The sequence below is a fragment of the Mycteria americana genome, chromosome 11 (assembly GCF_035582795.1).
Source record: "Mycteria americana isolate JAX WOST 10 ecotype Jacksonville Zoo and Gardens chromosome 11, USCA_MyAme_1.0, whole genome shotgun sequence".
NCBI classification, from domain to species: Eukaryota; Metazoa; Chordata; class Aves; order Ciconiiformes; family Ciconiidae; genus Mycteria; species Mycteria americana.
In genome coordinates, this window is record NC_134375.1 from 5,430,285 (window position 1) to 5,446,258 (window position 15,974).

Sequence of the window (15,974 nt, forward strand, 5' to 3'; positions counted from 1 at the left end):
ACTGCTTTCCAATTATAAAAAGGAAAACTTTTTTAAAAACAGTATACTTTGCCATTTTATCTTTGCTTCTCTCCCAAGACCAAAGGCAAAGATCTTGTATTAGGACTCTATCACTACAAAATTATTTTTATATGTATAAAATTAAAATGTTATTATTCTAAAACAAAAACCTACAAAATCTAAAATAAAAAAAAATCCAAAATATCTGTCAATTCAACTGCAAGATACATAAAATGCTACCTGACAGCATCAGTTCAGTTGTTCTCCCAGATTACAAAGGTTTACAAACAAGAATGGCATGCTTGAAAGATTGCTTTAATGGATTCACCACAGTTGAGAAGTTTAGCAGAACATGAGCAAGTACAGTGATCATCACTTCAGGAACTGGATACAGAAACCAACTCCTTAAAAACTTAAAAGCTTAAATGTTACAGTTTCAGTTCATTATCTACTAGATATTAGATTATTAGAACAAGAAAATAAGACAGACCTTTAAAAAAGCCTATCAAAACAACACTGGAGTTTTCAGGAATGAGTCATTTTACCTACTACATGGGACTGGATGTAAACAGAAGATCCCACCCGCCTTCTGAGTGAGCCTCGTAGCACAAACACAGAAGGGGCAACGGTGGTGCCCCCCTGTCAGGAAGGTGAGCTGCTGTTTCCGCTGTTGCAGTACACAGCAGGTCATACAGTTCATCTTTTCCAGACTGTAGTCTGGCAGGCTGGAAGTAATCATATATAAATTGTTGTTGTTGTTGTTGTTGTTAAATTACAGTTCTACCTAATTTAGGAGTTTTAGATACTGTTTCATTACAAGCTATTTTTATTACATCTCTTCTACAATATAAAAACTATTCTTTAAAATTAACTTTAAAGCAATATAGAAGAAACTTTTTCTAAAAGTACTTTATCCCCAGAGCTCAAAAAAGGTTATGTAAACAAACATGCAGTTGATAGCCTACAGAAACCAGTAAGCCTTTTGTCTAGGTACTTTAGTTTCCTTTTTTCTTCTTCTTTTTTCTTTTTTTTTTTTGTAAAATGCTGACACATTTGTTAGGTACCAACAGGTTGAGCAACCTAGCAGTTCAGCTCTCTGTTCACTACCTACCATTACCTTCACAGTATCAAGACTCTCTTCAGTCAAAAATAAATGAGGCTATTCCATTTGACAACACACTTTTCCCACTGCCTCCAACAGCTGTAACCTAATAACAACAACAAAAAATTAAAAAAATTAATGTTAATTGCCAAGTCAACCCCACAAATTTCTATTAATTTAGAATTAAAAACAGTGGCTGCACCATATAAACTTGTTCCTTATGCTTTGCTCTCTCTCCTCTTCTTGACAGTACAAAACACATATCATGCATACTTAGAATCTAGTATATTCCCAGTTAAACTGTAGAATATGGCAGCATCCAAGCATCCACGGTTATCTGCATTGAGACATAAATGGATCATAATTTATCAGTCAGTTTGCTTATGCAAAGTAGGTATTACAAATCACACACATGATAAGAGAGGAGTGTGTGCAGAAGGTACCTAGGAGATAAAAATCTCTGTGAATCTAAAACAGAAAACATATGCTTTTAACCTAGAAAAAAATCAAAACCCACAGCTGTCTTCAAGAAACTACAGCATGTCAAATTCAGCTTTGCTTATGCTCAGAACATCTTTCTTGGAAGGGCTGTAGCTATTTTTTTTATCTTCCAATTTAAGCTTTTTCTAAAGATGGGTGAGAAAAGAACTAAGACTGCACATGTACAGCTTTGACTAGTATTTCATAGAGATAATAACTTCATCTGAGAAGCTTGTGAGGAAGATATTTAAATCAGTAGCTTCTCTGCTACCTATGCTCTTTCTCCCCACCGTGACTGCAGGTTGTGACTTGTATTAATGGCACAGATGAGAGCCAACCTAAGAAAAAGAATTTAAGAAACTGTAATGTTTTATATCCCATTACTCTAAGGGTCACGTGCAAAACCAAGCTAGTATAAATAGGGGAACCAAAATAAGATCTTGCATATTGGATGTCTAGTATGAGTGATCATATTTGTGAAAACTACTGTAAAACAGGTATTGCATCACAAGTAGCAAAAATTCCTTCAAGGGGAGAATCCAGCAGGGAGAAGATTGCAGAAACTTGTATTAGGTTTTCAGGTACTGTGTGGTAAGTGGGCACCTGAACCAAGGGAATAGCCCACACAAGCAAGCATAAGAGGGACCCCACATAAACACGTAAAATTTTATGTGTGACAAACACAAAGACAGAGGTCATTTGGCTCCAGACACATGGGTATCTAAACTAGATAAATTCATTTCTTGAATAAAATGCTTTAACAGTCAGATAATATTTAAAGCTGTACAGTCATTTGTCTTGTCTGCTTACGTTTCTGGAATGGTAAAAAAAAAAAAAAAAGAAAAAAGGCTCATTAACCAATCTTTAGCTGCCGCTAGGTACTGATTAGCTCAGCACTCCTTTAGCTGTATTTTGACATGTTTTGCGAAGCTAGTGATTGTGAGTGTGAAGGGGCTGAGAGGTGAACAGAACCTGACTGAATTTGTTTCTCTGCAGCTGTCTCAGCTGTGCTGCCAGGAGAAAGCCAAATACAGTGACACCCTACACTCGATTAACTGCTCATTAGCCATCTCTGTAATAACCATGAAATCAGAAACCACAAATCTAAAAGTATATGCAAAGAGCTTGCATCATAAAGAAAAGACTGTTTTGAGCAATATTCTATTTCTTTTCTTAACAAGTAGGCTAAAGTGCTCAAAAGCAAGTGCTTAAAGACTTGCATGTACTTCGGAGCATCTAAGCATGTAAGCATGTGGTCTGATTTGCTAAAGAACTCAGTGTTCAGCAGTTTGCACTGGGGTGTAAGTGTTCTCAATGTATGCTCAGAAGTAAAACAAAATTAGGCCTTTTATGGTTTGGGGGTTTGGTTTGGGGGGGGGAGTGTTTGTGGTTTTGGTTTTTTTAAGATGTATAGGAAAATTCTAGTGGCAAGCACTCGACATTATTGGAATACACTAATTGTCTTATCACTGCATACAATGAAAAATTAATTTTATTTGGAATAAGAAAAGTTATTGGTGATTGAAGATGTGGCATTCTCTCTAAAACCAGGTTTTGAAATCATGATTACAGAGAAATCTCCAGCTTTCAGCTGAAGTAAGAATACTAACATTTTCTTTCAGTTGCCAGAAAAAAAAACCAACACCAAAAAACCCCAAAACCAACCCAAACCTGAAAGCCAGAAAATCTTGTTTGAGCTTTAAAAGTCTGCAAGCCCATTGCATTAAGGTCTGATTAGTGGTTTCCTGCTACTTAGGTTTGTCAGTATTGAAGGGAAAGATAAGTGATCTTCTTGGAAGGCAAAATAATTCTTAATGAGAGTAATTAAAATGTGGTTTAATGAACCTCCTACAAGATACACTTATGGAACTATACAAAGGCATAAAATCTTGACACAAAATAGATGAGGTTAAATGATCTCCTAATTTTTGTCTGACATCAAAATGGCATATAACACATAACAGCAATAACATACCATTTCTAAGGCTGACACTGAAACACAGTTAAGACATTTTTAGATGGCTAACAAACCTCCACTTACCCAATTGCTGCAGCTTCTCAAAATTTATCCTGGCTCTGCAGTGGTAGAATTCACATCCTTTATTTGAGGTAAACAACTGAACAGTGAGAATTCATTACAATGATACAAATACAGACTAGAGACAGAAATTAAATAATTAAAAATTAAACACGTTCTGCTGAACTATAAAGGATGGAAAGAAAGAGGTTAACAGGAACAAATGGGTTAAAAGGTTGATCTACCAAAGCTTACGACAAACCTAGTGTACAATGGTTTAATTTACCAGTCTCCACTCTCATTTGCTATTGTCTTATACCACTAAGAGATCACCGATTTGTATTCCCACAATGCCTGTAAGACTACTTTGGTCAATGTCAGTTTGCCAGCACACCTTAGACACTGTTGTTATTGGGCTAGAATTATTTCATACTGACAGTCCAGAGTAGGATGTAGGGAATATATCCTGACCTTCCTGATCTTCTCTATTGGAAAGAATCAGCACAGGTTCATGTGCTACTTACTTACTTTCTTCTGTAACTACCATCTAGGCCTCAACAGACTTACTCCACTAGCTTGCAAAGCTTGGTAGATCATTAGCAAAGGATAGGAATAGTCAAAACAACAAGCAGGTCTAAATTGTATAGCATTTTTCTCCGGGGCTACTGTGGAGTTGTCTGGTATCTCCTCACAAGAGTTGAAAGTAGAAACTAGACAGGGAGAGCACTAACTCCACACATTTTGTGCACTATGGTCTATCTACAAAATAACACCTTAATTTTCAGAATTTTGTTTTGGTTATTTGCAGAATAGTTATTTGCTTTCAATAATGAAAGCAACAGTGTCAACGTCATATTTCTCCCCCCCCATTACACTGAAGTTTTGAGTTTCTTGACAGAAGTTCTTTTCTTGCCAAGGACAAATAGGTAGAAGGAATGACTATTTGGTCAATGATCTTTTCTGAACATCCAACTACCTACTGCACTTCCTAAAAAGCAAAATGTCTCATCTTCAACCATGTACATGTCTTAGTAATACATATGGAAGTCAATGAAATGCACACCAGTTAGAAGAACAGACCCAAGAACCTACTGCATCCACCAAAAAGAAAAACTATAATTAAACGCTACTGAAATATTACAGCATTCCATATTGATGCTAGGCTAAAAAGCTAGTCTTAGAGACTAGTTTCACTCTATGTTATTGAAAACATACAGCAAATTTGCGTAACTGCGTCATGTGCAGTGGTCATTACACGGCACCCAAAAGCAGTAACTGTTTCATATCAATGTCACTTTTAATTAATAGACTGCTGACTGGTTTATAGCACCTGCATCTGTAACAGCTTCCTTTCTAGCCGTGTTCTGTGGCCTTGTACACTATGCAGCATGCATATATCACATGTGGTTACATCTCCCCACTTAATGACTTCTTTTAAAATGGACTATACTGTGCCTTTCCACAGGAGGAAAATGCAGAGCATTCTTTACAAGTGTCATTCAATGAGTGCTCAGCATATAGCCCATTTCCTAACTTGCCTTATGAGAACTGCAACAACATAGATAAAACTGTAGCCTTACAAAAGCAATGTCCATGGACATTCAGGGGAAAAAACCCCCACAAATATTCTACTCATGAAAATGAAAGATAAGTTCAACATTTGCGCACTTGTTTTTACCAAATCAAAAGAGCAAAGGGCTAACTTTTAACTGACGATACTCCACATTCTTAAGCAAAAAAGTTACCAAAGGACAAATTTAATACTGACCATTCAAACAAAGTAAAGGTTCTACCTTTCTTCAGATAAGCACTGGAAACACCACACATAATCTTTCAGTGAGCTTATTCTTTGGAAAGGGGACTGCTCATATCCCAAATGTACCATATTCTGTTGTGTGATCACAGATCAGTGTCCTCAACTACCTCCAAGCCTGACAGCTGAGCAACAGGGTATCGGTCTTTGTCTTTGGGTAAGACAGCATTTTAAAAACAAATGCAAACAAGACTGCATGATATGAAATACCATAAAGCTAAATTCAGGAACTTGTCAGAAACAGCAGGTCAAGTTACTCAGCAGCACAAAGGGCCTCTTGTGTTTAAGAACCTGTCTTTTAAAGAGATACCATGTGTATCTTCCCTGCAACTCAACTGCTGTTACTGTAGGTTGGACTTTGTTACCAAAGCAAAGACACTGCTTGCTACCAGATTGTCAAACAAATCTGATAATTAGGCTGGAGATGGAAGGAGGGGTGAACAATTACCAATTTGCCTAGCAAATGAGAATTTAAGTAAAAGACTGCTTTTCCTCTGTTCCAAAACACAGAGTAATAGACAGGAGATTCAGAGATCCCTTTCTTCCCTATTTCTATTACCCAGTGCATCCAGCTGTCTTAAACACCTGGAAGGTGGGACCAGAGTTCAGTTCCTCGGTACTAGCTTTTCTAACTTGCATTAATTCTTAACCTCTCCCTTTCCTTACACTGCAAGGCTACTTGCCAGTATCATCTGCATTAGCTGTCCAACCGCCTCCACCTCAGTAGAGGAAACTCACTAATACCAGCGTTAACCGCTTATGATTCAGCAGTCCGCAATATGGTATGAGTTACGCAGTGCTGTATGCAGTAGCTTTCCAGTACTCCCTTTACTGTAGCCTTGTTAGTCAAAATGGATGTTGGAAAACTGCAGTAAGTGCTAATAAAATTTGTTCACTGTCTCCTAAGTCCTCTTGAAAAATGCGTACACAGAAATTCAGACAGTTTACTTATCCACACCATACAGCTGGCACTGCAGAGTAGTTTACAGAAAGGCAGAGGAAAACAAAATACAGAACCTTTTCCTGGCAGATATAAGGTCACAACTAAACGATTAAACAGAAAAGGCTTGGCTTAACCAAGTTCTATTGCACCAACCAGAATGAAAGCTTCAGGACATCACCTTACGCCTGCAGTGGAGGAGGGGGATGAGGAAAGAGCATATTAAAAATAAAAGCAGAGGAAGTGCTACAAATGCTTCCACTTCATCTAACATCTCTGCCGATTGGCTGGGAGAGCTGTTGCTACACAAACTCTGCCTGCTCCTACCACAGATAATAAGCCCCGCTCTCGGTTACAACAGACTAACACAGCAGCATGGCAAGCCTTACTGAATTAGAATACCCAGTGACCGCCCCCCCTCAAGCAAAGAGGAAAAGTAACAAGTTTGCCTGAGAACGTACAACTCCCCAAAATGAAGCGGTGTACTGGCAGAAAACCTTCATCTACAGACGTTTCATGCGAAGCCGTGCAAACTTCTGTTATATTAGTTCTTGTTTCCAAAGCAACAGAACGTGGTTCAAATTCCTGCTGCTGTATTGTCCGATAAAAATCTTTTAAAACTGCATGATCATTGTAAGAAAGAAAGCAGAGACACCAAGGTGAAGCAATTTCAAAAGGCACTAAACTGAAAGCAGAAAGTAAATTAAACTCCCTCCTAAAAGAAAACAAGCCATGGGCTTACAATTAAAATACCCTTAAAGGTTTTTGGTTTTGTTTTTAACTTAAAAAAAGTTTTCCCTTTTTGTGTGACCTGTGTATTAAAATCAGCACTGACAAGACAGTACCTGAGGGTCTAAAAATCTCACCTGTCCCAGCATTAACTCTTTTTATTGGAAATCAAGGGTGTCCCCTAGTCCAGGGAAAAGTGATGCAAAAATAACTGCTGCTTAAGATATGAAATGGAAAAGCTAACGTACTACCTCTTCAGCTCCTATTCTAATGCAGAGCAATGTTGAATTTGGAACAAAACCCAGAAACTTAATAAAATGAACAACAATGTTCTGAGAACTGATATGCTTGAGCAAGCCCTGAGCGGGCCATGGGTTCAGTAATACACTTTGATCATAAAAAAGTCATATTAAAGTGAATGATCCCAAGTAATGGGCCAAACTACTGAGAAAATCCTCCATGTATAATTAAAAAGAATAAGTTAATAACGTTGTCTGATTAATTCAGGTCCATCAATAGTATAATTGGTACAGCTTTATGTGTCATCTTCAAAAACAGCATTAATGTCAAAGACCTTGCATGCAGATTTCAGCAGTAAGTGGGACTTAAATCTCCAACACTAAAACCCGATTCATTTGTGGTGAATGGGAAAATTCTTCTCCAATTACAAAAAAGTAATTGGCCAAGAAGTCACGAGCCCCTCGTCATGGGAGTCAGTCAGTTACACATTTGGGTTTTGCAACAATACACATTAGGGCCATAAAATAAATAATTGCATGTACAAACACGTTACCAGTAAGCTGAATTCTGCAGTTCTGCCTAATGCAAAATATCCAACAGAATTTTATTTTCTTGGAAGTTGTTTTGTACATAAAGTGTGATTTGAACTCCACCAATGCAAAAAAAAAAAAAAAAAAAAAATCAGAAGGTGGTGACATACACAAACAGCAAATCGGTGAGGCAGTTACATCTAACCCTTCTGCTTCCTTACCGCACCCACAGGACAGAGAAAGGAATGCTGGCACATGCCTCAGCTGCTTCCATGCACAGTCAGGTGGCCGTGGCTGCACAGACAGGCGATTGCAGCAAACTCCCCTATGGCCTAAGAAATTCATGCACTTCTGAAGACAGAATCCAGTTATAAACATGGAACTGAGGAACAGAGGCCAATGATATCTTATTTCAACAATAATATAAAGAGTAATTTGTCCACCGCCTAAAGTTCAATGCTGTGATGACAGCATTATTAATATTATATTTAAACACATTAGTATTTATTAGAATTGTTTGGTTTGGATGAGAATTTTACATAGAAGTTCCTGGTTTTGACTGATGTATGAACAATTATTTTCCTCCTGTGTTGAACAAGTAACTTTACCTTACTTGGGGCTATAATATCTAATAGGGGCCGTAGTATCTTAGCCCAGTGTTTGGTTCTGTAAGGAGCACCATGAATGAAGTCACAATTGTTTTCATGTCAACAGCATCATTTAATCAAACAGTACAGTCACACCCTCTCATTTAAGTTGTAGTTAAGAGCCCTGTGGTTGGGGGTGGGGGGGAAGTAGGATGAAATGTAAGAAGGGAGGGATCTCCTCCAGGGAATGGGAGCCCAACTTAAGTTCACATATAAAAATTAATCCCCAACTGCCTTTAAAAAACAAGAAAGTCACCTTTAACTCAACGGGAACTTGTTTCCTTCCCAAAAAGTATTTATGGGCCTTTGTCTACTTTTGCCAGGAGGAGTATATCTCAGCAATAGGTACATCCATCCCTTTATATACTGCCTAGGCAGTTAGTACAATGCTTAGCCTCATAAGAATTACTTTTTGCAGAACAATCTTCATTCAGCTGCTTGCTGAGGTCTTTGCCTTGCTGCTGATTTCGAGCTTTCTAATGTAAAGTCTGTTTTAGCCTGTGACGCCTTATAGCTTACACTCTGAAAGGACTGGCTTATAATTTCTTAGTACAAACTGCAAACAAAATAAATCGGCTACCTAATTAAACATTAACTTTAGGAAAGACTTACTTCGGTGTATTCTGAACAGCCCTAATCAGTTATCATGTAGCTTGGTTTAAAGCAATATCCTACTAACCCACATCAACATCTTCATTGAAAATATACAGATTTTAAGTTAATTCAGATTACTTACTGCATCTTACATGGCAGTTTCATCTCAAATAAGCTAAAAAGTACTTCTAAGGGGAAAATATTTTTAATTTATTTATAAGCAGAAATTAAAACAAATAGGGCATGAGAAACACTGATAGATTTTTTTTTTAACTACATGGCATAACTGTCAGGGTTAAAAAGCCAAAGATTTAATCAGACAAACCCAAGCTCTAGACATATATTCTAACATGGAGACCTCCTTCAATCTTCTCATCAACCAATTCATGCACATCTTAACATCATGTTCCCCCCTTTTTTTTAAGCATAAGAACCTTTTCAAGCCTGCAACAACTTTGTTCTTCCTTCTTTAAAGAAAACCACCCATAAAAATGCCTTAGCTTTTTTAACTGACAGTGTTCTTCAAGAACACTTACAAGGGACAGGCCCCACTTTCTCCTTCTAAAGAATTATTGTTTTCATGATGTTTTATACAATGAGGGAATAGATTATCTTCCATAGAAGATGAATATTATAGGATATCATTGTGGAAAGCGGCTGTATCATTCAGTTAGCTATATAGCTTTTATATTTAACATGGCAAAGCATAAAATGAAAGTAGAGAACAAAAGTCAGACTGCACTGTCTTCAATATTCTGAAAGTTAAATACAGTATGTTCTGAAGGTAGAAAAATAAAGATCGTAGGGGGTGTGTGTCCAGGTTTTCTTCAAGTCTACCATTTTGCAAAACCAAATTACATCAAAATACATGCAGTTGAAATGAGCACTCAAGAGCTGAAAAGCAGAAAACATACATATTCTAATAAAACTGATGTTGAAAAAAGTTGTAATTCCCAGTAGAGCAGTTTCAAACACTGTAAATGCTGCTTCTAAAAACACGGGGGAAATTAAACTCGAATGGGAAAGATATTGACGAATATTGAGAAACTTCTCATAGCATCAACTCATTCCTTTACTTCAGAGATGAAAGCTGTACATGAAAGGTTTATTATTATCTGCTGCTCCAGTTGCACCGGATCGTAACTGCTAACAGAAAATGCAAGCCACAAAGTCATGGAAGAGGAGAAGGCACGTAGTACGGCTGGGAAGTTACAAAACTTTCCATGCCCAAGAACAGAGAGCCCTTTGAAAGCGCCGTTGGGCGCTAGAAAAAAATAATCCTTTGGCTTCTTTGCTCAGGAATCGGTCATTGAGTGCGATCTACCCGCCAGCAAGCTCTGCCGGCCTGCTTAACCTCGGCGTAACTGCGCACTCGACCCGGCAGCGGAGCGGGCTGCAGCCGGGCAGCGCGGGGCGGATCGGGCCCCGCGGGCGGCCCCGCGCGGTGGGGGCCGCCGCCGCCGCCTCCGCCTGCACCGCCCCGCGCCGCCGGCGGCCCGGCCGCAGCGCGGCAGAGGCGGCGGGGGCGGGGGGAGGAGGAGGAGGCGAGCGGGCCGGGAGAACCGGCGGGAGCGGCAGGGAGCGGGTCGTGCAGCCGCGCGTCGTGTTGCTTTATTTTTTTGGACACCGAGAAGTTGTAAATCATTGTTCTCTGCGAGCCCGTGTTCTGTTCAGTGCCTTGGTGCTACTACGGGCAAACGGGGGTGGGGGTGGGATGAAATGAAAAAATAAAAGTCAGGGAGCTGGATCTTTGTCTCTCCGCCTGGGTTCTAGCTGGCAAGCAGATTTTAAAACCAACAGAGGACATAACCTGCCCCTTGTGTAACTCTCACACTGGACCACAGATTAGCTGCTCCTCTTTCTCGCTACGTCATTCCCCTAAACTTCTAACATGCTACAAAATGCACTTAGTTACACAATTACAGTTCCATCCTTATTGCTTATCATCCACATTAGTTTTTAGTTTATGCTTTCATACTTTTTCTCAAAACAACAAAAAACCCTACCAAGTACTGCTGGTCATATTAGCCAATGTGTCAAAAGTTTCTGGATATAAAAAGCAACTGCAGATTTATTAACCTTGCTGTAGTAGTCTCCTAGTTGAGGATACCATTTCCACGATCAGATGTTTAAATCAAGGAGCTTCTACACAGCAATTATCTACACTGAGATTTTGGGCATGTTTGCATTCAGAAAATACTTGATTGCTAGTAAAAACAAAGCCAAAATCTCCTGGTAGGAATTTTTATCAGACTGTTACATCTGAGTCTGTGACTGCCATTCTCCAGGGCAAATGGATCAAATCCAAATATATTAATGCATAAGCAAATTAAACAAGAACGTTTCTTCATTTTTGCTCTGCAATATCTTAAGTAAAACATGAAAACATAATGCCTGTAAGATGACTGCAGTCTTCTTTTTTGTGCAAGCTGCAGCACCAACAGTTTTTGCAGAGAGCAGACTGTTAACCACCATCATAAGAAGTGTGTGTGTGTGTGGTTTGGTTTCTTTTTTTTTTTAAAGGCACTGCTCCACTCAAGTGTTTCAACACTTACCTGCCTTGGATGAAAACAAGCTAGCAAGTTATACAGAATTACCACTTCTCAGCTGAATCATGGAAACTGATGGTGCAATGTAAAATGAACTACCTTAAACCACTTTTGTGGTTACGATTTACTACATTATCTTGCATTGGACACAGGGTAACAATACGCACATGCTCACTACCATCTCTTCTGACAAACATCTGTTCTTTTAAATACAATAACATTATCAGAAGCAGCCAGATAATACTTTTGTCTTTTCAAAGGTAACGTACATACCTAGGGTTTGGACAGAGGACAACATCACTACCATTAAAGTACAGCTACTTAACAGCTGCTCTGTATTAACCAGCAGCAAGCAGGCCATTAGTCAGCAGCAAGCATGGACTAAAAACAAGTTTTCACTGGGGTCTTATGCTAATGCATTTTACCTTTCTGTTTCCAAGGTAATAAAACTACATGCTGTTTCATTCAGTAACTACATTCAGCTACTGTGCTGAATACACGAATACACAAAAATTTAAGTAGCTCAGTAGCATGGCCAAACCCTCAAGAATTTATGTCTTAAGCATTTGAATGGTATTCTTACTCTGCAGTCACATCAAAAAGTTATATTACTATGCTACGGTGCAGTAAAATGACTGTAGCAGCCAGGCTAGGGCCAGATTTCACTGCTTCAAGTTTTAGAAGCCTCTTGAGAAGCCTGGACACTTGTTCAGCTAGCTAGCCCACACTGAACTCTGTGTTACTATTTGAGTACTGTTGTATTCAGTCCAGCTGGATTAAAGCTAACTAGTGATATGCCCTCTGAACATAGCACAGCCATAGCCTCAGGCTCCTAGGACCTTGAGGGAGAATGTCCTCACTCGCAAGCTGAACAAGCTATTTTTGGATTATACAAAATGGATGTTCACAGACCTGCAGTAATGAAATGCTGGTTTAAAACAGCACCTGCCTTCAGCAAAGAGACGGCTACTGATGGCTTCCACAGTTGTTCCTAAAATACTGTGCTGCTCAAATCGTTTTTCAAAGGTGCTTCATGCATCAAACTGCCCGGGGAAGAGAAGGAGAGAGCATGCACATGGAAGAGTGACATTAGGTGGGGGAGGAGAGGAAAACAGTCAGCTATTACATAACAGAGAGCTGGGTTTTGCTTCTGGAAGCAACTGGTCTCCCCTTTTTCCTCCTTGTTTTGTCACCGTCTTTCACACCCTGCCCTCTACACTACAGGGTCTGAAAGCACACACAACGTGCTATCAATGCAACAGCTGGAACAAACGAACAGCAGGGGAGGCGGCAGGGGTATCTTTTCGGCTCTGACGTATTTAGTACCAGACAGCTGATAGGTACTAACTCAGGTTCAGAAAAAACACTACTGTCAATCTAAACAAGTTAGTTCCTTACCTTGAGTGCATACAGACCTAATAACTGCACAGTTTACTAAAAGGCAGGCCCATTGTTTTACCTACAAAATGGTGTAAGCAGACTGCAACAGCGTTGAACTGGCTACCCTGAAATACAGGCAGCAGAACCACCAGAGGACGAAAACTCCATGCTCCGGAGAAGACAACACAGAGCTAAGCAAACGCTAAAAGTTCAATAAACACGGCCCTGTCGAAAAAGGAGGACGCACGCCAACGACAGAGCTACCGGGATGATGTATAACGCTGCGTTTGCGACCCCCTCCGTCCCCCCCCCCGCCTTTCCCGGGGCTGAGCACCCGGCTGCGGCACAGCAAAACGCGTACCGCTGGTGCCACCGTCAGGGAGAAACTGATGGCGCAGCTGCAGGACAGCTCTGGCAGGGTCACCGGCGTTCCGCTGACGGCATGCAGGGTTGACATGCCGCTCCTGCTGGCAGACCAGGAGTTTGCAGTGAAACGTTTCCTATTTTCAATACATCAAGCCAGTAGCATAACTAGATATAATATTTCAAACATCTGGCTTCAAGCACCACAGGGGAAAGCGTAGATTTGGAAGAAAAGATGTGTCAAGAGACAAAGGGGATGAAGGGGAAGACTGAACAAAGATACTAAACGTCCGTGTTTGCAATATCCTCAAATACGACAGATGAAACATTATTACGAAAAAAAAACCCTACTAAATTTTAAGACATCAAAACGTGCCACCTTCATAATTCTGCAAATCTATAAAAATCTTTTAAAAAGCAGTCAGGCAATCTTTTGGCCAGTCATATCAATTTAATGAAGTGATTTGATACAGCAGTCTTTATTCTTAAAATATTCCAAGGACCTGAGTAATCTAAGTGATTAGATTCCAGGAAAGCACTGATTGTTAGACCAACAAGCCAGCCGTTTTGTGTAAGCATCAATGCTGATCCACGCATAAGTACAGATTTACTAGAGAGAGGATTTTCTAGTAATATGCTACTGCATGATATATTCTCTCTTGGCAAACTGGTACAAATGTGTTCCTTGTTATGGTAGAAGTCAAAGAGAATTTAGCTTAGTGCTCCTTCTCCAGCTACCCTACATGAAAACCCATGCAGATTGAAACGTGCAGCTGTACAAACCCTAGTGAAGTCAGAAGGGCTGACAGCAGGTGCCCAGCACTTTTATTCCTTTGCTAATTTGGGGCTTTGATGTACCTTTTAGTTTAATGCCCATCAAAATGGCCTGAAAAGATTAGTCTTGATTGAAACCATATCCTGCTGTAAATAGTATGTCATTAGGTCTCTTCATACTACGATGCACTACGTCTAGCAGTTAACAGTTGTGAAGCTCTGGATCACAGGAAAGCAGCACATTAGAACATCAATGCTACAGGAATTCTTAGGAGAAAATAAGAGCTTGCAGAAGTAGAAAGCCAGTATACTGCAAAAATGTGGCACTTATTACAACTAGGAGGGCCTCCTAGCCTCAGAAAGAGAAAGGCTCATGCACCACAAAAAACAGTTCAATTTAAGATCTTCACAAAGCAGCATGACAGACCAAGGTATTTAAAAATTGAGTCTGATCTCATGACTTTCAAAGATAAAGCCTGTTACCTATAAACTTATAATTTCATGTTTGCCAAAGAATATGTGACAGTAAGTAAAGAAATTTTTTTATATGTTTTCAATCTTCTATAATGCAAAATGAATTCTGAACAGAAAGAAAACCAAAAAGAAGAAATGACTCAGACAAACTTCAGAAGGCATAGAGAAGAAAACAAAAAGAATCAAACTTCAGAAAAAAGGCAGTTTTTATTCTTCATCTAGTCAGTACTTTGGCTATTTGCTTTTTGATATTCTGTCCTCTAACTTGTCCCTCTCAAGACAAGACAGTTTTCAGCTTTCTTATCTTAGTGGTGTATTTCCCCAATCATTGACTTGCCATTAAAACTCTGGTTTACTTGACATAAGCATCAAGGGATTCTCAGTGGAAGAGACTTGCATGAGCCTCTCAGCTGCTGACCATTCACCTCTGCCAATGCTCACAGTCATCTCCTGACTCACCTGAGCTTCCCATCCTTCTGCAACGGAAAGATTCTGCAAAAATCGAGGAAGGAGCAGGTAGGGTAGGGAAGACTGAAACCTCCCCTTGCTAGCTGCCTTCCTGAAGGCCTACAAGGACGTCTCGTGGAGGAAAAAAAAAAGGGCAAAACAAGGGAAGTATAGAGCAGAGGCCGTTTACCCTCAGAAACTTACTGTGCCTGGGCTAGCTACAGGGCAGCCGAGAAAGCTGTTTCATGAGTCCCTGGGGGTCTTTGGCAACGGTGCTGCAGTACAAGCTTCGATCCAGAGGCGAGGCAGGAGGAGTCCCCAGGGGAAGGCAGTCCAGGCTGCGGGCTCAGGTGAGCGCCCAGGCAGCAGGGACATTTCCTCACCAAGCACCACTGTGTCCGCTGCTGAACCTGCCAGGTGTGACGGGTGCGCCCACTCTGACTGGGTGAGCAGTACTTTGGTTCAGGCATCACCCACAAGTAGGCCGGACTGAAATCAGCCCTGCTGTGCAAACCTTGGTAATTGTGCTAGGCCGTATCTTCTCAGGAGCTGAGGAGTCTAGGCCATGTCTTATCAGGAGCTAACAGTACCAGCCTGAGCTGGGACGAGACAAAACTAAAACCACTAGGGCTGCACTCTTGCACATACACCAAGGCGGGTTTGCATACGAGACAATCACTTTATGCTATACGTATCTGTAGCCCCACATTGAGCTCTCCTGTACGGCAGCAGGCTGCACGACAGTGATCTCCCCCTTGAGCAGGGACGCCTCTCAAGGTTACTCCTCGAGGTCAAGAGACCCCTTACCCAGCATCTGATATCTACAACGAGGTAAGCAACATTTTACATCAGGCCTAGAAGTATATTGTACGCTAGCGACATTTATATATCCAGC

The 15,974-nt window shown here is 40.2% G+C and overlaps 1 long non-coding RNA gene across 1 annotated transcript; it reads right to left on the reverse strand.

Annotated features, from left to right (window-relative positions):
• Positions 1–1,123: 1,123 nt before the first annotated feature.
• LOC142415665 (uncharacterized) lies at positions 1,124–6,571 on the reverse strand. The gene is made up of 3 exons (XR_012777496.1): positions 6,509–6,571; positions 3,624–3,658; positions 1,124–1,208 (listed from the first exon to the last, which is right to left on the reverse strand). It is a non-coding gene; the product is annotated as an uncharacterized LOC142415665 (long non-coding RNA).
• Positions 6,572–15,974: the final 9,403 nt, after the last annotated feature.